This window comes from Protopterus annectens, chromosome 2.part1 (genome assembly GCF_019279795.1).
Source record: "Protopterus annectens isolate FY-2018-M chromosome 2.part1, PAN1.0, whole genome shotgun sequence".
NCBI lineage: Eukaryota > Metazoa > Chordata > Ceratodontiformes > Protopteridae > Protopterus > Protopterus annectens.
This window is the reverse complement of record NC_056729.1, coordinates 1,444,172,003-1,444,185,612: the sequence shown is the minus strand read 5'-3', so window position 1 is coordinate 1,444,185,612 and position 13,610 is coordinate 1,444,172,003. Positions and strand designations below refer to the sequence as shown.

General features: G+C 44.6%; 1 protein-coding gene across 4 annotated transcripts in view; it reads right to left on the bottom strand.

Annotated features, from left to right (window-relative positions):
• Window positions 1-13,610, bottom strand: part of HTT (huntingtin) — a 4,811,037-nt gene that overhangs the window by 3,528,794 nt on the left and 1,268,633 nt on the right. The window lies entirely within an intron of this gene.

Below are 13,610 nucleotides of genomic sequence, written 5' to 3'. Positions count from 1 at the left end.
CGTTGCACATACATTGGTATTTGTTGCTGCTTTTGTGCTACTTTTGTGTGTACGGAATAAAATTGAAGATTTTATCCTTGGGTTGTCCGAGCTTTTTGGAGACGTTGGCTGACATCATTATTAGGTTTCGCTTGAGCAGTTGGATTCTTTTACAATACTTCTAATATTGCACAGACTACTTTATTTTACTGTTAAAACACATTTATTTACATGTGTAACACTAATATTCCCATATTAAGGAATTCTCCTGTATTAAGGATCCCGTTCATCCTTCAGGCTTTTGTTTCACTTCTTGTTGAAGTTGTAGTTATCTTGACCTGTCAGGCACTAGCTGAAGGAGGCATTCAACTGAGGAAATGTGATGAGACTGGGGTCACTAGCCACCACTCACAATTGGGAGGTAAGCACGATCAAGTATATGAAAAGGGTGGCAAGAGTTTTTAAGTGTGTCTGCTTAATGGCGTGCACTGTTAGGATTACAGCCCATTACATCCAAGTACATAAACACTGCACATGCATAACTGATTCCAGCAGTATGAAATGTAAATGAACTGACAAAAAAAAAAAAATCTAAATTCAGCATGAATGAAAAAAGAAAACAAACATTTCTTTTCTGATAACCCAAACACTATCGAAATCATAGTCATACTATTAAGGAAAGGAGTTTTCCTAAGTTAGTGGGGACAAGGATGAGAACAGGTTTAGCACCCATGGGCTTCACCCTTCGTCTCACCTTACTTGCCCTGTCCTTAATCCTAACCCTACATATTAACTTAAAAAAATTCCTTTCCCTAAAAGTACCACTATACAATACACTCGGAAGGACAGACGTACAGACACACAAAAGTACAGCTATGCACACTTACCATAAATGTAGATGTTCGAGTGTATTCACTGTTGCAGTCATTACATTTGGGTAATCCTGCTGGCAGGTTGCCCTCAGTCGGTCTGAATTCCAAAGTCTTGGGTCCTGCGTCGGGTGCTGTCGCCCCTTCCCTGATGTCAGGTCGTCAAGGGTATAAAAGATGTGGCCGACGACATTTTCTTTAGTTTTTCTTGCCCCAGATATCAGGAGCCCCCTAAAAGGGTAGCCAAAATGTATATAAATACATGCACCAATATAAACTTTACCTTCATGTACAAGCAAATACACCACATAGGTTGTATAAATCAGAGAAGGAAAGACAGGTTCCATCAGAAGAAAAAGGGGGATGGTGGGTGAGTAACCAGAACTGCAACAGTGAATACACTCGAACATCTACATTTATAGTAAGTATACACAACTATACTATGTTCTTCGTGTTTCACTGTTGCAGTCATTACATTTGGGTAGAGTCCCAAAGCTATGGATGGGAGGCTGGAGCTAAACAGCGTTAGGAGCGGCTATGAGGCCCTGCAGAACTGCAGTGGCAAAGCCTGCCCTGGATTTAGAGTAGAGTGGGAGATGACAGTGCTTTGTAAAGGTGTGCACTGAACTCCACGTAGCAGCCTCTAAAATGTCCTTGGCTGGTACTCCCCTGAGAAAGGCCACTGAAGTGGCTGCAGCTCTGGTTGAATGTGGCCTAATGCCCTTGAGCACTGGCTTGCCATGGTGAAAGTAGCAGAAAGGAATGCAGTGGCCTATCCACTTTGAAATAGTCTGCTTTGAGACAGCCTTTCCATGTGATCCTGCAGCATATGCCACTAGTAATTGCTCTGTCTTTCTGAAAACTTTGGTTCTGTCCAAGTAGAATCTAAGCTGTCTGTGCATGTCCAAAGAATGCAGAATTCCCTCCCCCTTGTTCTGTGGATTTGGATAAAAAGTTGGCAGATGAATAGTTAGGTTAAGAGCCACACTGGACACCACCTTAGGCATAAATGTTGGGTTTGTCCTCAGAGAGACCCTGTCCGGATAAAAGGTTCCACAGCCATGAGTGCCTGTAGCTCTGAAACTCGCCTTGCAGAAGTTATTGCTAGGAGCAGAGTTGTTTTCCAAGATAAAAACTTTATATCAGCAGTAGCAGCTGGCTCAAAAGGAGGTAGGGTGAGTTTTTCCAAGACATAGTGGGGGTCCCATGCAGGCATTGGTGATCTCCTTGGAGGCCTAACATTTTTGGCTCCTCTGAGGTACTGCATTAATAAGGGATGAGAAAAGATTGGTGGCTCTGTATTGTAATGAGCCGAAATGGCAGAGGCATGAATTGTAATAGATGAAAAAGATAGGCGGCCTTTGTCCAGCATCTCAGTTAAGTATTGCAAAATCTGATGAATATGTGGCACAGCTGTATGAGTCCCTTGTGCCTGGTTCCAAGCACAGAATCTCTTCCATTTTCCAGCGTAATATTTTTAAGTACTAGGCCTTCTGGCTTCCAAAATGACATCCATCACAGCTTTACTGAGAGGTGTGTTTTGTATCATTACATTATCCGCCATGCTGCCAGGTTTAAAGTCCCGATTTGGCTGTGGAAGATCTGACTGTTTTTGCTGGGACAGTAGATGAGGTATTTGAGTTAAGGTCCAAGCTGGGCATTGAGACAAGTTCCTTAGTATTGGATACCAGTACTGGCGGGGCCAGTTTGGGGCAATTAGTATCATCTTTGGCTTCTCCTGCCTGACCTTTAGGAGTATCTTGGGTAGGAGAGGCAGAGGGGGAAAGGCATATAGTGATAGGTTTTTGCAGCTGAAAGACAGGGCATCCACTTTTCATGCTTGTCTGTGATAAACCCTTGTGCAGAATCTTTTTAGTCGGTAGTTGTGAGGGGAGGCAAATAGAGCTATGTCCGGGAATCCCCATTTCCTTGTTATCATGCTGAAGACTTGTGGATTCAAGCTGCCACTCGTGGGGATCCATGAGGTTTCTGCTTAGTTCGTCTGCCAGAGTATTTTTCCTTCCTGGCAGGAATTGTGCCTGCAGATGTACTTGGTAAGTCAATGCTGTGTCCCACAAACTCATGGCTAGTCTGCAAATGGGGTAAGAATGTGTGCGCCCCTGCTTGTTTATATACCACATGACTGTGGTGTTGTCGGTCTTTATCAGTAGTTGTCCTGGATGAAGTAGGTCCTTGAAGGCTGTCAGGGCATTTTGAACAGCTAGCATCTCTTTTTGATTGATATGTAGATACATTTGGATTGAGTCCCATGTGCCCTGAATGCATTTTCCCGCCATGTGTGCCCCCCAGACATAATCTGATGCATCCATTGTTAGTGTCTGCCTAGCTGGGGGTAATGTGAAAGGCTGTCCCTTGATTTGGTGACAAGCCTTTGCCCACCATCAGAATCCTCATGGGGGGAAGAGAATATTCCTGATCAGAAGAGGAATCAGAAGAAATGGAAACCTGATCTGAAGATTCATAGTCAGTCTCTTGCCTAGGCCTCTTATCAGGAGGGGGATGGGAACCCCTGATCAAGGCAATCAAGTCTTCAGCCATTTTGAGCATCTGTTTTTTGGGCATAGAGGCATGACCACGTGGCTCTTGAGTTTGTTTCTTTGCTTTAGTCTTTGCCTCTGAAGCTGAAGTCGGTTTAATATAAAGATGTTTAGGTCTGAACACACCCTCAGAAGCTGATGCCTGCTCAGCGGCTCTGGACCCATCTGAAGGAATAGTATCCGAGGCTCCAATACCTTGAGTTTCCAGTGGCATGGCCAACTCCACGTGGGAGTCGATAGCGGTCTGCGACTCTAAAGTAGCGGGCATCAGGGGCTGCAAAAGCGCCTCACTGAGAACCGGCGACTGGCTTAGGAGAAGCTTTGTCGTCGGTTTTGGGCCTTGGTTGTTTATCTCTCTCCTTTTCTTTGAGTTTTTTGTGAACTCCGGTAGTCGGATGGCTATCCGACAACATTTCTGGATAATTAAACCAGCGTCCAAAATAGTTTAAAGCAAAATCGTACCGACACTTAATAGTGCGTTGGTTAAATCTAGCACAAAACAGACAAGCAGAAAAGTACAGTTGTGTACCTACCATAAATGTAGATGTTCGAGTGTATTCACTGTTGCAGTCATTACACTTGGGTTATCCTGCTGGCAGGCGACACGCAGTCAGCCCGAGTTCCAAAGTCTTGGTCCGGCGTCGGTTGCTGTCGCCTCTTCCCTGACGTCAGTGCGCCAGGTGTATAAAAGTTGCAACTGACGCCATTTTCTTCAGTCTTTCTTGCCACAGATGTCAGGTGCCCCCAGATAGGAAGGCTGGAAAGATAAAATTATGCCAAAAAACATGCATATATTACTATGAACATTTCCTTCATCTACAAGCAAATACACCACATAGGTAGTATAGAGATGAGAAGTACAGAAAAGTCCCAGGAATTAAAAAAGGGGGGTGGTGGGTGGGTAACCTGGACTGCAACAGTGAATACACTCGAACATCTACATTTATGGTAGGTACACAACTGTACTATGTTCATCGTGTTTCACTGTAGCAGTCATTACACTTGGGTAGAATCCCAAAGCTGAGGTTGGGTGGCTGGGTCTAAATTGGATTTGGAGAGGCTACCAAGCCCTGCAGAACTGCAGTGGCAAAGCCTGCTCTGGATTTAGAGTAGAGAGGTAAGTGGTAGTGCATGGTGAAAGTGTGCACTGAGCTCCAGGTTGCAGCTTCTAAAATGTCTTTGGTTGGTACTCCTCTGAGGAAAGCTGCTGAAGTGGCTGCTGCTCTGGCAGAATGAGGCCTAATGCCCTTAGGCACTAATTTGCCATGTTGTGCATAACAGAAGCAGATGCAGTGTCCTATCCATTTTGAGATTGTCTGCTATGTAATACGCTTTCCTTGTGATCCTGCAGCATATGCTACAAACAGTTGCTCAGTTTTCCTGAAAGCTTTTGTTTTGTAGAATCGTAGCTGTCTGTGTATATCCAAAGCGTGCAGAAGTCTCACCCCTTTATTCTGGGGATTTGGGTAAAAAGTAGGTAAATGAATGGTTTGGTTTAAGGCCACACTGGAGACCACTTTTGGCATGAATGTTGGGTTTGTCCTAAGAGAAACCCTGTCCTGATGAAAAATGAGGAAAGGTCCCACAGCCATTAATGCCTGTAACTCTGAGACTCTTCTTGCTGAAGTTATTGCTAGGAGCAGAGCAGTTTTCCATGACAACAATTTTAGATCAGCTGTGCTGGCTGGTTCAAAAGGAGGCAGTGTGAGTTTTTCTAAAACAAAATTGAGGTCCCAAATAGGTGCTGGTGCTCTCCTTGCGGGTCTTATATTTTAATTTTTTGCCCCTCTGAGGTACTGCCGTAGTAGCGGATGTGAAAAAATAGGAGGTTCCGTATTGTAGTGAGCTGAAATGGCAGAGGCATGGATTTTAACTGATGAGAAAGATAAGCCTTTGTCCAGCATCTCAGTTAGGTATTGCAAAATCTGAGGTATATTAGGGACAAGTGGTTCGAGCCCTTGTGCCTGGTTCCAAGCACAAAATCTCTTCCATTTTTCTGCATAAGATTTCCTAGTGCTGGGCCTCCTGGCTTCTAAAATGACATCCATAACAGCTTTAGAGAGAGGTGCAGTCTGAGTGGCTACATTATCTGCCATGCTGCCAGGTTTAAGGTTCTGAGTTGACTGTGCAGAATCTGATTGTTTTGTTGTATCAGAAGATGAGGAATTTGAGGTAGAAGCCAAGCTGGGCCTTGAGACAAACTCTTTAGGATTGGGTACCAGTGCTGGCGCGGCCAGTCTGGGGCAATCAGGATCATTTTTGGCCTTTCTTGTCTGACTTTTAGTAGCACCTTGGCGAGAAGAGGCATTGGAGGGAAGGCATAGACTGTCAGACCTTTCCAGCTGAATGATAGAGCATCCACTTTCCATGCTTGAGAGTGATAAGTTCTTGTGCAAAATTTCTGTATTTGGTAATTGTGAGGGGAGGCAAAAAGATCCATGTCTGGGCTTCCCCATTTCCTCGTTATCATGCTGAACACTTGTGGATTTAGCTTCCATTTGTGAGGGTCCATGAGATTTCTGCTTAGTTCGTCTGCCAGTGTATTGTTTGTTCCTGGCAGGAATTGTGCCTGCAGATGTACTTGATAGGTCAGTGCTGTGTTCCACAAAGTCATGGCTTGTCTGCATAGGGGGTAGGAATGTGTGCCCCCTTGCTTGTTTATGTACCACATAACTGTGGTATTGTCCATCTTTACTAATAGTTGTCCTGGATGTATTAGGTCCTTGAAAGCTGTCAGGGCATTCTGTACAGCTAGCATCTCTTTTTGATTGATGTGAAGATGCATTTGTTCCTTGAGCCACGTGCCCTGAATACATTTTCCTGCCATATGTGCCCCCCCAGGCATAATCCAATACATCCGTTGTTATTGTCTGCCTGGCTGTGGGTAAGGTGAAAGGCTGTCCCTTGTTGTGATGACAGGCCTGGGACCACCATCAAAACTCGTGCTGTAGGCAGGGAATTAAAGTTATGATTTTCTCCAGGCTGTGACAATGAGTCCAAACACTTTTTAGATACCATTGTAGTTTCCTCATTTGCAGTTTTGCATATGGAATTAGTAGAATGCAGGATGCCATGAAGCCCAGGGCCTGCAGATTTTTTCTTGCAGGGAGCTGGGTTTTTGTTGTCATCATTTGAAAGTAATGTCAGTTGCCTTTGTTAGCCTGGTGTGAGATAAGCCATCTGGGCAGTTGTATTTAAGCTTGCACCCAGGAATATTATCTCTTGAGGGGACACTAGTTTTGATTTCTTTTTGTTTACTGTGTACCCTAGGCAAATTAGCAATCTTTTTACAAATGCCAGATGCTTTAGAAGAATGTCCTTGCTCTCTGCTTGAATAAGGCAGTCGTCCAAGTAGGGATATATTTGAATTCCTTTTTGTCTGCAAAATGCAATTACTGGTGCCAGGCATTTTGTGAAGACCCTGGGCGCAGTAGATAAGCCAAAGGGCAGTGCAGAGAATTGGTAATGCATTGAGCCTGCTATGAATCTGAGGTATCTTCTGCAAGATTGTCTGATTGGGATATGCAGGTATGCCTCCTTGAGGTCCAAAGTAACTAGCCAAGCCTTCTTGTCCAGCATGGGCAGAAGTTGCTGTAGTGTTAACATTTTGAATTTTGGAACATCCAGGAAAGTATTTAGGATTGACAGGTCCAGTATTGGTCTCCAGGTTTTGTCCTTTCTGGGTACTAAGAAAAGTCTTGAGTAAAATCCTTGTCCCTGTTCTTGTCGTGGAACGTTTTGAATAGCTCCCATGTCCATAAGAGCAGCAATCTGTTTTTGTGCCTCTGCCCACTGGTTTTGTGGCAGGTCTGGCATACCCTTTGGTTTTGGAAGCGTGTGGAAGTGGAACCTGTAACCCTGAGAAACAATATTCAGCACCCACTGGTCCTGGGTGATCATATGCCAATTTTTTGAGAAAAGTGCTAGCTTTCCCCCTAGTGGTGCTGTCAAAAGGTAAGTGCTTGGCATTTGCAGAGGGAAGTCATTGGGACTGTTTCCTATAAGGTTGTGATTTGATTTCCCCTCCTTTGTGGGCTAAAGCTCCTCATTGTTAAGGTCTGTAGGAGCCTTGGGGCTGAGATCTGCCTCTTGGGTGCCTGTATCTGCCTCTTTGTGGCCTGTCTGACACTGGAAAGGACCAATTTTTTGAAGGCCAGTTTCTGCTAAATCTAGGTGGTTGAACCTGTAAGAAATCTTTCACTGTTTGCATTGACTTTGCTTTATCCTCCATTTTCTTTAACACCTCTTCTGCCTTAACACCAAAGTATCATGCTGTAATGGAGCATCCAATAATTTTACTTTAACATGGTCAGGTAAACTTTGTTCTTTCAACCAAGCATGCCTTCGAATAACAGAGCCTGTAACTGCAGCTCTACAAGAAGCCTCTAATGACTCAAAACCACATTGCAGAGTATGCTTTCCCACTTGTTCAACTGCATGCAATAAATCCTGAATTTCCTTACTGTCAGGACTTTCTGTATTTGAAACCATTTTCTGTTTTAACAATGACATGAGGTATTGTTGATATTTAAGCATGTGAAACTGGCAGTTTAAAGTTCTTACAGCTAAAGTAGCAGAACTGTAAACTTTTCCCCCAACTGTCCAGAGCTCTGGAATCCCTATCCGAGGGGACAGGATTTTTAGCAGTGGAAGTCTTAACCCCTTTAGGACCCTGAGAAATTGTTTCTGGGTCTGCAGTGGGGTTATTGTAAAGAAATATATGAGAGTCAGGGACTCTGTAGTACCTGTCTGGCTTGACTGGTTCAGGGGGTAGAGAATCAGGAGACAGACTGGATTCAGAAAAAAAAATCATCAACAATATCAAGCACAGGGGGGATAGCCAGGGGCCTGTGTTGAGGCAATAAAAGGAAGAATCTGAGCCTTTTCTTAGATTATGAATAATCCTGGCTCTCCCAATGGAAATGCTCCCTCATGGTGTGCAGGGTTTCCCCAAAAGAATAAACCTCAGGCGGAGAGGCTGAAGGTATGGACTCTTCTGCATCAGAGTCCTCATAGGGAGGGAGAGAATATCCCTGATCAGAAGAGGAATCAGAGGAAATGGAAACCTGGTCAGAGGAATCATAATCAGTGTCTTGCCTAGGCCTTTTGTCAGGAGGGGGATGGGAACCCCTGATTAAAGTAATTAGGTCTTCGGCCATTTTAAGCATCTGTTTCTTTGGCATGGATGACTGTTCTGGAGAATGCTGTACTTGCTTCCTTGTCTTTAATGGTGTTTTTGATTTTGCCTTTGCTGCTGTAGTGGACTTAATTGTAAGCTGTGAAGGTCTGAAAACACCCTCAGAAGCCAATGCCTGCTCAACGGCTCCGGACCCATCTGAGGGCATAGTTTCCGTAGCCCAATACCTTGAGTTTCCACAGGCCTCGGTGCCTCCACGTGGCTGTCGGTTACGGCCTGTGGCTCTGAGGTAGCGGGTGTCAGGGGCTGTGAAAGCGCCTCACTGAGAACCAGAGACTGGCCTAGAAGAGGCTTCATCGTCGGTTTTGGACCTCGGATGCCTGTCCTTTTCTTTGCCTTTGCGTTTTTTATAAATTCCGGTCAGTTGTTCCGACGGCATTATGTAATTAAACCTTCGGCCAAAATAATGTAAAGCAAAATCAAACAGACGTTTAATAGTGCGTTTATTGAATCTAGCACAAAACCGACAACTAGTAACGTCGTGGTCAGGGCCTAGGCAAGGAATACAGTAAGAGTGAAAGTCCTTATGAGGTATTTGCTTCCCACAAGAAATACAATTATTAACTTTTACTGACATCAGTCTGGAGCAAGAAAAAGTTTCCCCAATGGGGTACTTAGCTTTATTGAAGACTTCGGTTCTGAAACTCAATTTCGAAAATCTCAGGAGTCGGCCGACCGGCACTTGCGAACTGCTTTTGCTTCGGGCACCGCGCGGCAAGAAAGACTGAGGAAAATGGCGTCGGTTGCAACTTTTATACCCCTGGTGCACTGACATCAGGGAAGAGGTGACAGCAACAGATGCCGGACCAGGACTTTGGAACTTGGGCCGACGGCGGGTCGCCTGCCAGCAGGATAACCCAAGTGTAATGACTGCAACAGTGAAACACGATGAACATCATTGTGATCAGAGCCTAGGCAAGGAATACAGTAAGAATGAAAATCCTTATGAGGTATTTGCTTTCCACATGAAATACAATTATTTACTTTTTCTGACATCGGTCTGGAGCAAGAAAAAAGTTTCCCCAACGGGGTACTTAGCTTTATTGAAGACTTCGGATCTGAAACTCTAACATGAAAATCTCAGGAGTCGGCCGACTGGCACTCGCGAACTCCTTCTGCTTTGGGCACCGCACGCCAAGAAAGACTAAAGAAAATGGCGTCAGCCGCATCTTTTATACCCCTGACGTCAGGGAAGGGGTGACAGCAGCCGACACAGGACCCAGGACTTTGGAATTCAGCCCGACTGAGGGCAACCTGCCAGTAAGATTACCCAAATGTAATGACTGCAACAGTGAAACACGAAGAACATCTGAATCAAGCATGCACAACAATACATCTACCCCATAACCAGCACATGCACACGCACACACACTCATCAGCAGTGTTTCAAACAAAAAGCATTCAACAAACTCATTCATACACTCCAGAACAGTAAAACACATTCACCACTAAATTTATCTACCTGTGTAGCCCATACTCGCATCCTAACCTGAAAACGCTCAAACTAATGCAGAACAGCATCCAAGTTATGTTTGATCAGAACAACAGTGCAGGGGTTTCCTCCTTCCCCTTTAACTGTTTTATATTTACAGCAATTATCAAAGAAAATAAGGGGTGCTCATTCAAAAATATAAATAAAGTACAGATGTGTAAATAACCTTAGATGTCCTTTTCTTCTATATGCTGCAGTATCCATTACATGGAGGAGTCCGCCTCCGGTTGACTCAAACATCCGGCCGTTTTACCAAAGATAAATGCTACTGCGAAGGTACATGCGACAGCCCTCATCACCCAGCGTACGTTGTCCATAAACAGATGTCGGGTATAAAGCAGACGTTAGCATGCACCTACCGCAGAACTGAATGGTGCCGGGCACCAACCTGAAGGAAGTGAGTACCCAGGAGTCAGGCAAGCATCAGGGGGGAAGGCAGGGTGGGAAATGATACTGCAGCATATAGAAGAGAAGGACATCTAAGGTTATCTTAAGATTTTACACAACTATAAAATGTCCTTGTATTCATATGCTGTAATATCCTTTACATGAGAGAGAGTGCCAAAACTCATCCTACAGCAGGACTGGGAAGAGGAAGAGAGGTATTTTCCACAAAGCCATGCAAAACAGCCCTGACAATACCTGCTCTGGACCTGGAAATGATATCCAACTTGTAATGTTTGGTGAAAGTGTGGACAGATGACCATGTAAGCTGCCTCTAAAATGGCAGCTGTATCCAAGCCTTTAAGGAAAGCCCCAGAAGAGGACACATCCTTACTGGAGTGTGCCTCCACTGGGGAAGGAAGCTTCATACCACTGCCTGTGTATAAGAATGTACTGGCTCTAGAGTTTCATGAAAAAATAGTTTGTTTGGAAACAGGGTGTCCCAGGGCTCTTGGGTGATAGGAGATAAAAATTTTCTAATGGATTTGGTCTTAGCCAAGTAGCATTCGAGTTGTCTATGCATATTTAAGGAGTGGAGGATCCTTTTGCTAGAGGACTGTGGCAAAAGGAAGAAAGTAGGCTGATTGATGGCCTGATTGAGGGAGAGTTCATTAACTACCTTTGTGATGAAGGATGGGTTGGTACGCAGGCAAACCTTTTCCCTATGGAAAACTGTCAAAGGGGGTGAAGCAATGAGGGCTTGCAGTTCAGAGACCCTTCTAGCTGAAGTAATAGCCACCAAGAGAACAGTTTTCCATGTGCAGTGTTGTAGAGTGGAGTCCTTAGCTGGCTCAAAGGGGGGTAAGGTAAGTTTTTCCAACATGAAGTTAAGGTCCCAAGGAGGAGGGATAGGTTTTCTTGGGGGATTAATGTGCAGGACTCCTTTCAGAAAAAGCTCGACTTCCAACCTGGAAGCCAAAAGAGGAGTCAAAGGTAAACATGCTGAGATGGCCGATATACGTGGGCTTGATGGAAGAATATGACAAGCCAGTGTTCATCAATTCACATAGATAAGACAGAAAGTACAGTTGGGTACACTTACCATAAATGTAGATGTTAGAGTGTATTCACTGCTGCAGTCATCACATTTGGGTTATCTGTTTGCAGTAGCTCTCAGTCGGCCTGATTATCAAAGTCTTGGGTCCTGTGTCACTTGCTGTCTCATCTTCCGTGACATCAGGTAGTCAGGGGTATAAAGCATGCAGCTGACACCATTACATCAGTTTTTCTTGCCCCAGATGTCAGGTGCCCCCTAATGGAAGCAATTAAATATATATACATACAAGGTTATACCTCCAACAAAAAAGCAAATACACCAAAAAGCTTTTAAGCATAGTAAAGGAGAGTAGAGGTAGAGCCAAAAAAAGTCAGTGGGCTGGAGGGATGGTAACCAGGACTGCAACAGTGAATACACTCGAACATCTACATTTATGGTAAGTGTACACAACTGTACTATGTTCATCGTGTTTCACTGTTGCAGTCATCACATTTGGGTAGATTCCCAAAGCTAAGGATGGGAGGGGGAATTTAGGTAGCATTAGGAGCAGCTATAAGGCCCTGCAAGACTGCAGTGGCAAAGCCAGCTCTGGATTTAGAGAAAATTGGCAGATGGTAATGCTTGGTGAAAGTATGTACAGAACTCCAGGTAGCAGCTTCTAGGATGTCTCTAGTAGGGACACCTCTAAGAAAGGCTGTAGAGATAGATGCAGCCCTGGTTGAATAGGGTCTAATCCCCTGTGGGATAGGTTTTCCATGGTGTTTATAGCAGAAATGAATGCTATGGCCTATCCATTTAGAAATGGTTTGCTTTGAAATAGCCTTCCCCTCTGCCCCTGCAACAAATGCCATCAGCAGTTGTTCAGATTTCCTTTGAGGTTTAGTCCTGTCCAAGTAAAATCTAAGTTGTCTGTGCATGTCTAAGGAGTGCAGTATCTGTTCCCCTTTGTTCTGTGGATTAGAAAAGAAGGTCAGCAAATGAATGGACTGATTAAGAGCTACACTGGATACCACCTTGGGCATGAAAGAGGGACACCCTGTCCGCATGAAAGATGATGAAGGGCTCCACTGCCATAAGGGCCTGCAATTCATATACCCTTCTTGCTGAAGTGATTGCTAAAAGGAAAGCTGTTTTCCAAGAAAGGAATTTTAACTCTGCAGTTGGCTCAAAAGGAGGAAGAGTGAGTTTTTCCAATACAAAGCTAAGGTCCCAGGCTGGAGTTGGGGCTCTCCTGGGTGGTCTTAAGTTTTTGGCCCCTCTGAGGAACTGCTTGAGCAATGGGTGAGAAAAGAGGGGTGGTTCTGTGATGTAATGAGCTGAAATAGCTGAGGCGTGAATTTTGATGGAGGAAAAAGAAAGGTCCTTGTGAAGCATCTCAGTTAAGTATTGAAGAATCTGAGGTAAATTGGTCACTCTTGTGGCCATCCCTTGAGTTTTGTTCCAGGCACAGAATCTTTTCCATTTTTCAGCATAAGATTTTCTAGTACTAGGCGTCCTTGCCTCCAAAATGACATCCAACGCTTGTTTACTGAGTGATGGTAATGCAGAGATTAGGTAATTAGCCAGGGTGCCAGGTTCAGGGTTTGAAGCTGGGGGTGCAGAATCTGGCTCTCCTGCTGTGACAGCAGGGTAGGGGTCTGAGGCAGGTGCCATGGGGCTAGCTGTGACACACTGCGCAAGAAGGGGTACCAGTGTTGGCGTGGCCAGTCTGGTGCAATCAATATCATCCTTGGTTTGTCCTGTTTGATCTTTAGTAGTACTTTGGAGAGGAGAGGCAGACGAGGAAAGGCATAAACTGATAGATTTTTTCCAGCTGAAGAACAAAGCATCCACTTTCCAAGCTTGTTTGTGGGGAGTCCTTGTGCAGAATTTGTCCAGTTTGTAGTTCTGGGGGGAGGACAGGTCTATATCTGGGCTCCCCCATTTGTTTACCTTTGGTTTCTGTTTCCACTCGTGGGTCCATGGGATTTCTGCTTAGTTCGTCTGCCAATATATTTAGTTTTCCTGGCAGGAATTGAGCTTGTAGATGCACTTGGTAGCTCAAGGCTGTGTTCCACAGACCCATGGCTAGTCT